At 38.7% G+C, this 16804-nt stretch overlaps 1 non-coding gene across 1 annotated transcript; it reads left to right on the top strand.

Moving 5' to 3' along the window:
* Positions 1-2739: 2739 nt before the first annotated feature.
* On the top strand, positions 2740-2843 carry LOC148544520 (small nucleolar RNA R71). The gene has a single exon (XR_015901175.1). It is a non-coding gene; the product is annotated as a small nucleolar RNA R71 (small nucleolar RNA).
* The last annotated feature ends 13961 nt before the right edge of the window (positions 2844-16804 follow it).

Below are 16804 nucleotides of genomic sequence, written 5' to 3' on the forward strand. Positions count from 1 at the left end.
TCTCCATCTCCCATGATTCGGAGGTGGAAGCAATTGTCTTCCATTTCCTTTTTCTAGAGGTTTCTTCGGCCTTAGGTGCCATTAGTAGTTATGGAAAACAAAAAGCTTTAGCTTTTCCCACACCAAACTTAGAATGGTTGCTCGTCCTTGAGCAAAAGAAGAAAGAAAGGAGTTGAAGAAGAAGAAATGGAGGAGATGGAGGTGAGGAGAAGGTTCGGCCAAGGGGGTGTATTGTGTATGAAGTGTGAAATTGAAAGTGGTAAGGAGGGGTATTTATAGGGTAAGGGAGATAGGATATTCGGCCATGTGTGGGTGGGTTTAGGAGGGAAATGGTTTAAATTTGAATGGTGAGGTAGGTGGGGTTTAATGATGGATGGATGTGAGTGGTGAAGAGAGTATGGGGAAGAGGGTAGGATTTGATAGGTGAAGGCTATTTGGGGAAGAGTTAATGATGGGATTGGTCAAGGGTATTTGGGGAAGAGTGTTATGAAAAGGTGTGAAGAGGAGAGAAGAAGAGGTGGGGTAGGTGGAGATTCTGTGGGGTCCACAGATCCTGAGGTGTCAAGAAATTTGAGTTCTTGCACTATTCTGGCATTCAAACGCCCATTCTGTGTCAAACCTGGCGTTTAACGCCAGCTATGCTACCTTTCCTGGCGTTAAACGCCAGTCTGTTGCCCATTTTTGGCGTTAAACGCCAGCCAGATGTCCATTTCTGGCGTTTAACGCCAGCCAGATGCCCATTTCTGGTGTTTAATGCCAGTCAGATGCCAGACAACTCTTTCTGGCGTTAAACGCCCAGAGTGCTGCCCATTCTGGCGTTTAACGCCCAGAATGCTACCAGGCTGGGTGTTAAACGCCCATTCTACTATCCTTACAGGCGTTTAAACGCCAGTAAGCTTGTCTTCCAGGGTGTGCTATTTTTCATGCTGTTTTTCATTTTGCTTTAATTTTGTAGTTATTTTTATGACTTCGCATGATCATCAACCTAAAAAAAATATAAAATAACAATGGAAAATAAAATAAATATAATTAATTAACATTGGGTTGCCTCCTAATAAGCGCTTCTTTATTGTCAATAGCTTGACAGTGAGCTCTTAGAGAGCTTCACAGAGACTCAGAGCTTGATAATGGCCTCCTAACACCAAACTTAGAAGTTGAGTGTGGGAGCTCTATTTGACTCTGTATTGAGAGAAGCTTTTCATGCTTCCTCTCCATGGCTACAGAAGAAGATCCTTGGGCCTTAAACACAAGGTAGTCCTCATTCAATTGAAGGACTAGCTCTCCTCTGTCCACATCAATCACAGCTCTTGCTGTGGCTAGGAAGGGTCTTCCAAGGATGATGGATTCATCCTCTTCCTTTCCAGTATCTAGGATTATAAATCAGCAGGGATGTACAGGCCTTCAACCTTTACCAAGACATCCTCTACAAGTCCATAAGCCTATTTCCTTGAATTGTCTGCCATCTCTAGTGAGATTCTTGCAGCTTGCACCTCAAATATCCCTAGTTTCTCCATTACAGAGAGGGGCATGAGGTTTATCCCTGACTCCAGGTCACACAAAGCCTTCTCAAAGGTCATGGTACCTATGGTACAAGGTATTAAGAACTTTCCAGGATCCTGTTTCTTCTGAGGTAATTTCAGTTGAACTAGATCATTTAGTTCATTGATGAGCAATGGGGGTTCATCCTCCCAAGTCTCATTACCAAATAACTTAGCATTCACCTTCATGATTGCTCCTAGATATTGAGCAACTTTCTTTTCAACAATATCTTCATCCTCTTCAGAGGAAGAATACTCATCAAAGCTCATGAATGGCAACAGTAAGTTTAGTGGAATCTCTATGGTCTCTATATGAGCCTCAGATTCCTTTGGTTCCTCATTAGGAAACTCCTTGGAGGCCAGTGGACGTCCATTGAGGTCTTCCTCACTGGAAATCACTGCCTTTCCTTCCTCACTAGGTTCGGCCATGTTGGTTATATTTATGGCCTTGCACTCTCTTTTTGGATTCTCTTCTGTATTGCTTGGAAGAGTACTAGGAGGGATTTCAGTAACTCTTTTACTCAGCTGACCCACTTGTGCCTCCAAATTTCTAATAGAGGACCTTGCTTCAGTCATGAAACTAAGAGTGGTCTTGGAAAGATCAGAGACTACAGTTGCTAAGTCAGAGTGGCTCTGCTTAGAATTCTCTGTCTGTTGCTGAGAAGATGATGGGAAAGGTTTGCTATTGCCAAACCTATTTCTCCCACCATTATTGTTACTGAAGCCTTGATTAGGCTTCTGTTGATCCTTCCATGAGAAATTTGGATGATTCCTCCATGAAGGATTATAGGTGTTTCCATAGGATTCTCCCATGTAATTCACCTCTTCCATTGTAGGATTCTCAGGGTCATAGGCTTCTTCTTTAGAGGAAGCTTCCTTAGTACTGCTGAATGCAGCTTGCATTCCAGATAGACTCTGAGAAATCATATTGACTTACTGAGTCAATATTTTGTTCTGAGCCAATATTGCATTCAGAGTATCAATCTCAAGAACTCCTTTCTTCTGAGTTGTCCCATAATTCACAGGATTCCTTTCAGAAGTGTACATGAAATGGTTATTTACAACCATTTCAATGAGTTCCTGGGCTTCTGTAGGCGTCTTCTTCAGATGAAGAGACCCTCCAGCAGAGTGATCCGATGACATCTTGGACAATTCAGACAGACCATTATAGAATATACATATGATGCTCCATTCTGAAAACATGTCAGAAGGACACCTTCTGATCAATTGCTTGTATCTTTCCCAAGCTTCATAGAGGGATTCACCTTCCTTCTGTTTGAAGGTTTGGACTTCCACTCTAAGCTTACTCAATTTTCGAGGTGGAAAGAATTTGGCCAAGAAAGCATTGACCAACTTTTCCCAAGAGTTCAATCTATCTTTAGGTTGTGAGTCCAACCATATCCTAGCTCTGTCTCTTACAGCAAAGGGGAAAAGCATAAGTCTGTAGACCTCAGGATTAACCCCATTGGTCTTAACAGTGTCACAGATTTGCAAGAATTCAGCTAAAAACTGATGAGGATCTTTCAATGGAAGTCCATGAAACTTGCAATTCTGCTGCATCAGAGAGAATAATTGAGGCTTAAGCTCAAAGTTGTTTCCTCTAATTGCAGACATTGAAATGCTCCTTCCACAGAAGTCAGAAGAGGGTGCAATAAAGTCACCAAGCATCTTCCTTGCATCTCCACCATTGTTGTTGGGTTCGGCCATCTCTTCTTCTTTTTCGAAAAATTCTGTCAGGTCCTCTCCAGAGTGTTGTGCTTTAGCTTCTCTTAGCTTCCTCTTTAGAGTCCTTTCAGGTTCTAGATCAGCATCAATAAGAATGTTCTTATCCTTGCTCCTGCTCATATGAAAAAGAAGAGAACAGAAAAGAAGAGGAATCATCTATGTTACAGTATAGAGATTCCTTTATGTGAGTAGAAGAAAAAAGAGTAGAATGAAGAAGAGAGAGGATGAAGAATTCGAACACAGAGAGGGAGGAAGGGTTCAAATTATAAGAAGAAGAGAAGTGTTAGTAAACAAATAAATAAATAGAAAGAGATGAGAGAGAGAATTCGAATTTTAAATTAAAATAAAAGGAAAATATTTTTGTTTTTATTTTAATTATTGGTTAGAATTCAAAATTATTAAAAGGAATAAACTAAAATTAAAATTTAAAATAATTATTTAATTAAAAAGGAATTTTGAAAAAGTGGTGAGGAGTTTTCGAAAATAAGAGAGAGAAAAGTAGTTAGGTAGTTTTGAAAAAGATAAGAAATAGTAAACTTTTTAAAATCAAACAAAAAGTTAAGTGGTTAATTGAAAAAGATTTGAAAATCAATTTTGAAAAGATAAGAAGTTAGAAAAGATTTTGAAATTGATTTTCAAAAATATATGATTGAAATTTATTTTGAAAAAGATTTGAAAAGGAAATTAACAAGATTTGATTTTTGAAATTAAAGTTGATTACTTGACTAATAAGAAACTAAAAGATATGATTTTAGAATTTAAAGATTGATCCTTTCTTAATAGGCAAGTAACAACTTGAAGTTTTTGAATCAAAATATTGATTATTAGTATTAATTTCGAAATATGAAATAAAAATAAGAAAAAAATTTTGAAGATCAATTTTGAAAATTTTCAAAAAAAAAATGAAAAAGATTTGATTTTTGAAAAGGATTTGAAAAAGATAGAATTTTTAATTTGAAATTTTTTTGACTTGACTAACAAGAAACAACTAAATTTTAAAAGTTTTTGACTAACTCAACTCAAAATTTCAAAATTTATGAGAAGAATAAGGGAAAGATATTTTTTGATTTTTGAATTTTAATGAGGAAAGAGAAAAAACATCAAAATGAAGCATGACATAAAAATTATGAATCAAAATAAGAAAAATATGCAGGAACACTTTGAATGTCAAGATGAACACCAAGAACACTTTGAAGATCATGATGAACATCAAGAACATATTTTTGAAAATTTTTAAGAAAAGAAAAACATGCAAGACACCAAAGTTAAAAATTTTTAAACTTTAGACACTAATAAATCAAAAATGCATATGAAAAACAAGGAAAGACACAAAACAAGAAAATATAAAGATCAAACAAAGACAATCATCAAGAACAACTTGAAGATCAATGAAGAACACATGCATGAATTTTCAAAAATTTTAAGAAAATTAAAAAGATGCAATTGACACCAAACTTAAAACTTGACACAAGACTCAAACAAGAAACATAAAACTTTTGGTTTTTATGGTTTTATTAAATTTTTTTTTTTGGATTTTTCAAAAATTAATCAGAAAAAGAAAATAAAAAGATACAAAATTTTTAATAAGAATTCCAGGAATCATGCAATGTTAGTCTAAAGCTCCGGTCCAAAAATTTAGACATGGCTTAATAGCCAGCCAAGCTTTATGTGAGAGCTTCGGTCCAAAAGATTAGACATGGCCAATGGCCAACCAAACTTTAGCAGAGCATTACATACAACAGCCAAATTGATGGGAATAAAAAAGCTCCTGCAATGATAAGTGGAAGCCTCGGTCCAAAAAATTTAGACATGGCTTAACAGCCAGCCAGGCTTCAACAGATCATGATGAAACTCTAGAATTCATTCTTAAAAATTTTGAAGAATTTTTTAGAAAACTAAGTATTATTATTGATATTTGTTTTGAATTATTTTTCGAAAATAAAATTAAAAATAAAATACTTAAACATAAAATAAAATTACCTAATCTGAGCAACAAGATGAACCGTCAGTTGTCCAAACTCAAACAATCCGGGGCAACGGCGCCAAAAAGTTGGTACGCGAAGTCGTGATTGTTCGTTCCCTGGCTATAGCGCCAAAAACTTGGTGTGGGAAAATGTGATCTCAAGACTTCTTACAATTCCGCACAACTAACCAGCAAGTGCACTAGGTCGTCCAAGTAATAAACCTTACGTGAGTAAGGGTCGATCCCACGGAGATTGTCGGCTTGAAGAAAGCTATGGTCATCCTTGTAAATCTCAGTCAGGCAGATTCAAATGGTTATGAGGTTTGATAATTGAAATATAAATAAAATATAAAATAAGATAAAGTTACTTATGTAATTCATTGGTAGGAATTTTAGATAAGCGTATGGAGATGCTTTGTTGCTTCAGAACCTCTGCTTTCCTACTACCTTCTTCCAACCATGCGTTACCTCCTTCCATGGCAAGCTGTATGATCCTCTCGGATGAAAACAAATCCATATGCGCTGTCACCGCACGGCTAATCATCTGTCGGTTCCCGCTAGCGTCGGAATAGGACCATTGTCCTTTTGCACACTGTCACTGCGCCCAACATTCGCAAGTTTGAAGCTCGTCATAGTCATCCCTTCCCAGATCCTACTCGGAATACCACAGACAAGGTTTAGACTTTCCGGATCTCAGGAATGCTGCCAATGGTTCTAGCCTATACCACGAAGATACTAATCTCACAGACTCGGTCCGTGTATTAGATATCCAAGAGAATATACTCCAACTGTCGTCCAATAACTACGTTGAATATCATGTAGATCACTTTGTGGTTGTCAGGCATTTAACTCCAATTCTGGTGCTAGTTTGGGCGTTTAACACCAATTCTGGTGCCAGTTTGGGCGTTTTACGCCAAGATATTTTAGGCTGACTTTGAACGCAAGTTTGGGCCTTCAAATCTCGGGTAAAGTATGGACTATTATATATTGCTGAAAAGCCCAGGATGTCTACTTTCCAACGCAATTAAGAGCGTGCTAATTGGGCTTCTGTAACTCCAGAAAATCTACTTCGAGTGCAGGGAGGTTAGAATCCAACAGCATCTGCAGTCCTTTTTCAGCCTCTGAATATGATTTTTGCTCAGGTCCCTCAATTTCAGCCAGAAAATATATGAAATCACAGAAAAACACACAAACTCATAGTAAAGTCTAGAAATATGATTTTTGAATAAAAACTAATAAAAATATAATAAAAAATAACTAAAATATACTAAAAACTATGTAAAAATAATGCCAAAAAGGGTATAAATTATCCGCTCATCAGTGTCTAACAGAGAAATAAAGCGCATTTTGAAGAAGATAGTAAAGCCTCATAGGAAGGACTGGAGCACCAGGCTTGTAGATGCGCTTTGGGCATATCGGACAGTGTACAAGACACCCATAGGGATGAGTCCCTTCCGCCTAGTCTATGGCAAAGCATGTCATCTCCTAGTGGAGGTGGAACACAAAGCTTCCAGGGCTGTAAGGGAATGCAACATGGGATTTGAGAAAGCTGGTGCTGAAAGGAAGCTGCAACTAGCAGAACTGGAGACCCTTTGACTAGAAGCTTATGACAACTCCAGATTATACAAAGAGAAGGTGAAGGATGTGCATGACAAGCATATCAAGAGAAGAGAGTTCAGACCTGGGGAGCTAGTTCTCCTCTATAACTCAAGGCTCAGGCTCATGCCAGGCAAGCTGAGATCAAGATAGGAAGGCCCCTACAGAGTAGAGAAGGCAGAGCCATACGGAGTCTTCCACCTGAGTCATCCTTCAAGTTCCAAATTCATCAAGGTCAATGGACATCGCTTAAAGCTGTATCATGGTGAGAAGATGAAAGACAATAAAGAGCTAGAGATCTTCCTCTTGGAAGACTCACCAACAGAAGCAGATTGAGCTTGTAGACTGTCCAACTTAAGGACGTAAAAAGCAAAGTGCTAGGTGGGAGACAACCCACCATGGTATGATTGTTCCTCTTTATTCCTAGTTTTATTTTCTTTTGTTTTTCATAGTAGTCATTCATAAATTCTGCATTTTGCATTCTGCATAAAAAAAAGAGAGCACATGACACGCAAGCATCGCTAACGCGTACGCGTCATATGTGTATGCGTAACAACGAAGAATTGACCAGAGAGTTGCGTGGGAGCAGGGCTGGAATCATGCCTTAGGCATAAGCAAGACCACGCGTACGCATTCCTCACGCGTACGCGTCGCTTGCAATTTTGGTCCATCACGCGTATGCATCTCTCACGCGTACGCGTGACCCTGCAAATCGGTGTAAAGGGGTGTTTGGCCAGAGAGTTATGATGGTGTGGGACTGGAACTGTGCTGGGAGCACAACCCCCAACACGTGTACGCGTCCCTGACGCGTACGCGTCATTTTGCCATCATGGCCAACCACGCGTGCGCGTCCATGACGCATACGCGTCATATGCAATTTTGGCTCTCGTGCGTATCTGAACAGAGAGTTGTGCGTGCGCAGGGCTGCCTTCACGCCATTTGCACAACCAATGTCACGCGTATGCGTCCTATACGCGTACGCATCGCCTGAAAATAGCGCGATCCACGCGTATGCGTGATGCACGCGTATGCGTCGCATGCGACGCACAATTTATCCACTTCAGTGCCTGATTTCAAATCTCCTCTCCCCCAATCCTAATTCTTTTCAATCCTAATTATTTCTTCCTTCTTTCTTTCTTCTTCCTTATTCCTTCTTACTTTCTACTACTTTCTTCTTTCCTTCTTCATCTTCTTCATCAAGGTTCTTTTCTTCCTCCCATCTACTCTTTCATTATTATATTTATTTATGTTTCTTTCTTCTCTATCTTTCTTTTAGCTTACTTATTTATGGTTTCTTTTTCTTTTCTATTTCATGCATTCTTATGTTGGTATTGGAGTTTTATTTGGGTACTACCTTATTATCCTGAAGCTTGTGGTTATTATATGGAGTGATTTGACAATTGATACTTTAATTTGTCTCTCATATACATTTGGATTATATTATTTTCATTCCTATTCTATCTTGCTCACCAAGTGTTTGTGAAAAAGCCCTTATGGCATCTTGAACTCTATTTTGTTTTACCCTTTTACTTGAATGCCTCTTTTTCACAACCCTTGCACTCCACATGTATTTTGGATTATCATTCACAACTGTCATCATGCAAATACTCTCTATATTGGCACATTTAATTTTTGATGCTTGAGTTATGCTTCTCATGCCTATTCCATGCATGCTTTCACCTCTTGCATCTATTTAATTATGAATTGCCTTATTGTTCTTAATTGATGTCTTACCTACATGTTATAGCTACCATGTATTTGAGCTAACATCTTTCCTTTGACATTCATTATCACTTGGAATTTTCTCCCTTCCGGTTTTGGCTATCCATATTTCACATTCTTCCTTTTTTCTTCTTTCTTAGGCATGGGTACCAAGAAAGGAAAAGAGAAGGCCACTGACAAGCCACCGGCTAGGAAAGGAACCAAGAGAACACTGGCAAAGGCACTTCCATCTACCAGTGTCAAGCCGCCAACAAAGCAGGTGAAGAGGATCATTAAAGTTGATGAATCAGAGAAAGCCTTTCCCGCCTGAGACTCTACACGGTTTGCTAACCGTTACTGTGAACAAATGTTCCCCATCCTAGCTGAGAGGAACTTAATAAACCACTATTTTATGGTTTATATTATGTTTAATTGTGTGATTTTATCATGATCCTTACCCACTTATTCATTAATTTAGCATGCATTTATATTTCCTTCCTGAAATTATTACATGATTGAAAACAGCTTCCTAGAGACTTTTAATTATGCATTTTAATTCTCCTTTATTCCATTCGATGCCTTGATCTGTGTGTTAAGCGTTTCAGGCTTTATAGGGCATGAATAAGTTGGAGATTGGAAAGGAAGCTAGCAAAGATGGAAGGAACACAAGAAATTGAGGAGATAACCAGCGAGAAGTGAGGCGGCCGTATGGCTCATGCGACCGCGCAAAAGAGAAGAAATCACAGTGACGCGGCAGCATGGCTCACGCGACCACACGGACTGGAAAAGCACGAGCGACGCGGAGGCATGGACGACGCGAACGGGTGGCGAGGAAAAGCGCGAATGACGCGTCCGCATGGATGACGCGATCGTGTGACATGCGCGATCTGCATAATCTGCAGGATTCGCTGGGGGCAATTTTGGACCCTATTTTGACCCAGTTTTCGGCCCAGAACAGCAGACTAGAGCCAGAGAACATGCAGAAACCAAGGAGAACATTCATTCTACACAAGTTTTAATTTTAGATCTATTTTTTACTCCTCCTCTAGGTTTTCTCTCTAGACATTCATAGTTCTTAGGATTTAATTTGCGATCGCTCTTTGCATTGGAGCACTGAGAAGAGTTATTACCTCATCAAGACTTCGTCATTCTAGTTCGTTTTCTTTACTTGGTTTACTCTTCCATGTTCTCTACTTTGTTTAATTTTACCATTGGAATATTCTTAGGATTATTTAATACAAGGATCACTTTTATTTTTAATTGACTATTTTAATTTTTATTTACAATGTCTTTCCTTAATTCCTTTTCATATGCTATGAATTTTACCTTTACAATGAGTGAGTAGTTCCCTAACTTGATGGGGAGTTGATTGAAAGGAACCCTTGAGTTGGAAGGTTCAAGAGAAAGATTGTAATTGGGTTATTGTTGGTTTGCTCTCTAATTCCTGATACAAATCCTCTCCAGAGTGGATTGGGACTTGTGGATAGAACAGCATTCCAACTTGTTTTACCTTCCCTTACTTAGTAAAGGATAACTAAACGAAATAACTCTCAATTGTCAATTAATCTTAGAGTATTCCATCAAGAATAGGGCTTCCATGTAATCAACTCCCAGTCAAGGCTTTTATTTACATTATTCAATTTCATCAATTTAATTTCCGGTTTACTCAACTCAAACTTTTTCAAAAACATCTGATTAATAAAATAGCTCCCTTTCCTGCAACTCGTTGGGAGACGACCTGGGATTCATACTCCCAGTATTTTAAATTTCAATTTTCTGTGACACCTTTCTAAATTGAGCGGTGGATTTCTGGAGAGTTAAGAACTATACTTGCAACGTATATATTCTAATAATTTTTAATTCACCGATTTCTGCCTGCATCAGAACTACAATAATGAGCATTTACAAATTGTCCCAACACACTTTATTGATTTTGTGGAGCCCCGAATTGAGAGGAGACAGTGGAGATTTTTGAGGAGGCAACCGTGAGAGGCCAACTTATCATGGGTAGTTGAATTCTACTCACACTTCTACTCGCCTACTCTACAGACTGTCTTCGTCTATTAGCAGTAGGTCCCTGTCTCTGAGAGTGCCATACAGAGAGCACTGGACCTTCCACCTAGTCCTGAGGGATGGGATGCATATCAAGAAGCATCTCGTAAGCGCCAGATGTATCAGTTCGACTAGATAGCGTACTTGGAGTTATAGCCCAACCTGGCAGCAAGTGGATCTATGAGCAACATCGTTCAAAACCCAAGAGCATCTCAGCCCAGTCACTCACCCTGGAGGCTCGCGTATGGGTACAAATTATGTCCTACTATGTATTTTCGAGCACTCACGAGTCGGCCTTCACAGCAGATAAGGCTGTCTTCATCTGGTGCATCCTGACAGAGCAACCCCTCAACCTGCCCCGACACATCCGGCAAGCTATGGAACACGTACAGATAGCGGGTATCCTGCCTTTCCCTGCCATGATTTCAGATTTAGTTTCTGCAGCAGGTGTGTCCTCTCGGGCAGACAACACGAAGGTCATGATCCTTAGGGCCAACCAGTATGTCCCAAATGGGAAGTACATCAGGCCGCCAATTTCCTCTGCGAGCCGGCCTGCAAGCCTATCTTTGGATACTCCTCCTTCTTCTACTCCACCATCATCCATACCACAGGCACCATCCATCCATCAGATGTTCCTTCAGATCCTTGAGCGGTTCGACCGGTAAGATCGGCGAATGGAGCAAATGGAGCGTCGTAACAAGTGCAGATACAACTATCTGAAGGACCTCATAGTTGGTACACACCCACCTCCAGATCCAAAGGACACCCCAGACTCCCCTTCATCTAGTAGCACAGGAAGCTAAGGTGAACCAGACACTGGAGGCGACGCTTCCAGCCCTCCCTTGCTCCTTACTGATGGCACGAAGGACCGTGCCCAACCTTAAGTGTGGGGAGGTCAGTCCTTGACTTCCGGAGGTAAGCTCTTCTCTCTCTTAACACCAATATTTGACTTTTTCCTTTGTTAGATATGATAGATTGCATGTTAATAATTGTTTGCATGTATGTTTTGCTTGGTTAAAGTAATGAGTTTTCTTTCAAGACCCTTTTTATAGCATTTCACTAACTTAAATTAAAACTTTTTTGTTAAACTTGTTTGAAGACTGTAAATTGGAACATGAATTATAGCTAAGAACACACAAACCTGTGAGATTTGAGCTTAATTACAAGGTTACACTATTTAACCATAACCTTCCATTCTTGTGTGTTTTCTTCTCTATGATTGTAATCTATATTTTGTTCCATTCTATATGTCCATTGTTTAGTGTATTTACATGCTTGCATATGATTGAGGCCATTATTTGTTATTAGCTCACTCATCCCAAATAGCCTACCCTTTCAATCACCTTTGTTTGCCACCTTGAGCCTTTTAATCCCCGTTTGTTCTATATTTTACCACATCACTAGCCTTAAGCAGAAAAATAATTAATTACCCCAAGTGAATCTTTGGTTAGCTTGAGTTAGAGATTATGTATCAATTAAGTGTGGGGAACTGTGGAAACTTGGGTTGATGAAAGTGTATAGTGTTCTATTGACAAAATATTGGGAATTTGGGTACCTACTCATGTGAGACCAGAAAAATTAAAAATCCATGTGCATTAATATGCTATGTTTACTTTATTATTAAAAAAAATATTCAAATAAATAAGTAAATAAATAAGGAGACAAAGTTACCCCAATGTTAAATTTAATGAAAGATCAATGCATATGTGATAAAATTAAAGAAAAGTTGATGCATGAGTATGTGATGCAAAAGTGGGAACTTTGGGTAGCTAGGCAAGATTTTAGAATTACATAGAGTGTGTGTGTATGTCAGGTGAAAGCTTAGGTTAGTTAAAGATTCGTATTATAGCTCACTTAGCCATACATATATCCTCACCCTTACCTTAGCCCCATTACAACCTTGAAAAGACCTCATGATGTTTGCATTGGTATACTAAATTTTTGTTGATTGGTTAGATGAAGAACAAAGTTTAGAAAGCATGATTAGAGAAGAGTAGAGTGAATTAACCCTAGACACTTGAGCGATTAGAGTGCATATACACTACCAGTGAGGGTTCAATGCTTGATTCTATCTTCCCTGCTTTCATGAGCTACCTTCTTACAAGTTTACTTGTCTTTTATTGTGTGATTTGAATAAGTGGAATCTGACTCATGTTTGTCTTGGAGAACTTATTTCTTTTTAACCAAGTAGACAGAAACATCTTAGCATATAGTTGCATTCATAGGTTGCATCTCATGAGTCTTACTCTCCCTTATTCATCCTTTTGTCTCATTGAGCTTAGCATGAGGACATGCTAATGTCTAAGTGTGGGGAGATTGATGAACCACTATTTTATGGTTTATCTTGTGCTCAATTGAGTGGTTTTATCAAGCCTTTGCACACTTATTTATACAATTTGTAAGATTTTACAATTCCTTCCTAGTTTTGTTCTATAATTGAAAACATGCTTCCTAAAGACTTTAAATTGTATATTTTTAATCTCCCTTTATACCATTCGATGCCGTGATCTGTGCGTTAAGTGTTTTTAGGCTTTATGGGGCAGGAATGGCTTAGAGGATAGAAAGGAAGCTTGCAAAAATAGAAGAAACACAAGAAATAAAGGAGACAACCAGCGAGGAACGACGCGTGTGCGTACGCATGAATTGGAGTTTTCACCACGACGTGTGCGCGTACCTGACGCGTATGCGTGACTGACGCATACGTGTGACCAGGATTTTTGTCAATCGACGCGTACACGTGAATGACGCGTACGCGTGACATGCGCCACATGCAGAAAGTTGCAGAAAGTGCTGGCGGCGATTTTGGGCCAAGTTTGGATCCAGTTTTTGGCCCAGAAACACAGACTAGAGCCAGGGGACAAGCAGAGACTCAACACACATTCTCAGTCGCATAGTTTTTAGTTTTAGATTGGAATCTTAGAGAGAAATCACCCTTCCTCTAGGTTTTCTACACACTCATAGTTTTTATAGTTTATGCTTTTGCTTTGGATATTGAGAAGAGTCACTACCTCCGTTGAAGTTGCTATTATTCTAGTTTGCTTTCTTATTCCTTTACTCTTTTGATTACTTATTAACCCTGTTCAGATAAGGATGTTGCATTTTGGGATTTATTAATACAAAGAAATATTTTTACTTTTAATTAATTTTCAATTCCTATTTTATTTAATTTATCATGTCTTCTTCTTATGTTTCTGTGAACGTTATATTCATGTCAATGGAGTATACTCCCAACTTGACTTGGGAGTTGATTAAAAGGAGACCCTTGAGTTGGAATGCTCAAGTGATTAGTTAAATTGGAAGTTGTTGGCTAATTCTCTATTTACTAACGCTAATCCTTCCGTAAGGAGAGGATTAGAACTTGCGAATAAGAGTTAGCTCAATCACTTGACTTTCCTTTATTTTGTAAGGGTTAACTAAGTGAAAACAACAACCTCTTGATACTACACTTGAGAGAATTCCAACAAGGATAGAACTTCCAATTAATCAATCCCCCGTTCAAGGCTTTTTAATTGATTATATATATTCTCTCGTTAATTTTCATTGCCTTAATTTACAATTATTTATTTTTCTGTTCTCCAACTCTTAAAATTTCTCGGAAAACTCCTGATTAATAAAATAGCACCCTTTTGTCAACTCGTTGGGAGATGACCTGGGATTCTTACTCTCAGTATTTTTATTCTAAATTTGTGACAACACTTCTAAATTGATAAGCGGATTTTTGTTGGTTAAGAACTGTACTCGCAACGTTATTTCTATATTAATTTCTTAATCGGCTAATTTCCACCTCCATCATTTAGATAGGTTGAATTGCATATGGATCATGATTTTGTGATGTTTTGAATGTTTTTGGGTTGATATGTTGATGCACTAAGGGTTGGAACCTTGGTTTTGAAAAGAAAATTTTTTGAAAAATAGGGCATCTGTACATGCGCACACACTTGTGCGTGCATATACACTTGTGCGCCTGCACAAAACCTCTACATTTCGCGTCCTGTCCATATACACAGTTGCAAAGCCTCTGTTGGCAGTGCTCGTATGCTTTGTGCGCGCGCATTCCCCTGTCTTTTGCGCCCTGTGCGTGCGCACTCGCTCGTGCGTACGCATTCAACCCCTGTTCCCACACCCTGTGCGGCCGCACAGAGATGTGCGTCCGCACGCAAGCTGGCAGCCCCTCTGGTGGGAGCGTTAGCATAGCCTGTGCGCCTGCACCCCATACCCCTTTTTCGCTCTGTGCGTGCGAACGAACCTGTGGGCGCACGCACACATGATCCATCCAAAAAAAAAAATCTTCTGTGCGCACGCACAGGCTTATACGTGCGCACACTTCTTACACCCCCTTCTGTCCAGAGCATTCGCACGACTTGTGCGGACGCAACCCCCCCCCCCTTTTCACCTAGTGTACGTACGCACACATGTCTGTGCGTACGCACAAGTGCTGTTTTGGGCAAAATTTTTATTTTTTTTCCATTTAAGCCTGAACGCACTTCCGTCCCCTCCACCCCTCTCTTTTCTTGCTTCTTCCAGGTTTTTCCTCTTGTTTTATTTAATCTTCATTGCATTTCATTCTTATTTTAGTTATTATATTAGTTTTACTTTAGTTGCTTCTATTTAAATAAGTTGCAAGTGTTTGTTTATTAGCGATAGGGTTGCCTCTCGATACAATGCACTTATACTTTGCTTTAATATGCAAGTACCTAGGGGATTTGAATACTCATGTTTTGATTGTACCACTAGGGCAAATGATATAAGTGCATTGGATTAAGTGATTTGAGTCGAAATTACTTGTTCATCATGATTTTCATATTAAAAATCATCACATGTCCAGTACTTGTTCCTTGTTAATGCTTTGCATTTGTTTGAGTGACCTAACTTGATTCTTATCAAGCTTATCACTTTTTGTAACAAGTACCCTTCCATGTGACTTTTTCATTATGCTTCGTGATGAGTAGGGAGTTTTCGTTCATTATTGAATTGGTTGTTGTTTATTGTGCTATTTTATATTAATCTTGCGCTTTAACTTGCACAATTACAATAGCCAATATCTTAATCACTCAATTCACTTTCCTAGTCACCTAAGGTTGCTTGTGCCTTAAGTTTTGCTCATTCTCCACTTGCAACCTAGTCACCTAATTGAGGGACATATGCTAATTCTTTTGATTGTGTGATCCCCATTTTTCCGGCCAATGTGTGTTGTTCTAACCGCGCACACTTAGAACACACACATTGTCATACCACACACATCTCACTTTTCCTCAATTGTGTTTATTTGTTTACTCAGCAACCGGAACCCCTGAGCTCACTAGCTGAAGGTGGAGCTTCATAGCTCCTCACCACCGGATTTTGTTCGTGCATGGAGGACCGTGCAACGTTTAAGTGTGGGGGAGGATTCGCCATTTTGGGGTGTAAACTTTCTTTTCTGAACACTTTGCACTTTGTTTTTGTTTGTTTTCTTTTATTATGTTTCTTATAGATATTTGGAGTGTTTTTGACTGTTGCATTGCATTTTCTTTTGGTATAAATATCATAGCTTATATATAGTTATTGCATGTTGCATTTTTGTATGGTATATAGTTTATAGATAGAAGTTGTGAGTGGATAATGTGAATAGTATAGCACCTAGTTCAATGTTGTCCTAATTGTTCATGTTAATTTTTGCATGTTGAAAATTAGGAATAGAACTAGGAAAATTTTTGAAAATTGCATCTATCACAACATACATACATATATGAAATAAGTTTGGTGAAACAACAATAAATTTTCATGAAACCCTTCTTAGGGCGTGCCATTGATTGAATTGAAAAAATTGTTTTTCAACTTGCTTGAAGCATCCTTTTTCATAGAACATAGAAAAGAGCTAGAACAACATACCTTAGGAGATTTGAGCTCTGATAGATGGTTGCACATTTCCAACCATAAAGTTTGTTCTTGTGTGTTTACACTCCTTTTTTATTGTGATCATTGATTTGCATGAATCTATATTTCCTGTATTTGTTGTTTGATTGCATTTAGCATGATTGAGGCCATTCTTGTTATTGAATTCACTAACCTATATGGCCAACCCTTGCATTCACCTTTGTAACCCCTTTTTTAAGCCTTTAATTCCCCTTTTGTTCTAATGCTAACCACATTATTCTTTCTAAAGCGAAAAACCATTGATTTCCTTGGATTACTCTTTGATTAGCTTGGGTGGAGTAGTGTGTATACTCTAAGTATGGAGGAAAATTGTTAG

This window comes from Arachis ipaensis, chromosome B9 (genome assembly GCF_059453495.1).
Source record: "Arachis ipaensis isolate K30076 ecotype BB chromosome B9, ASM5945349v1, whole genome shotgun sequence".
Taxonomy (NCBI): domain Eukaryota; kingdom Viridiplantae; phylum Streptophyta; class Magnoliopsida; order Fabales; family Fabaceae; genus Arachis; species Arachis ipaensis.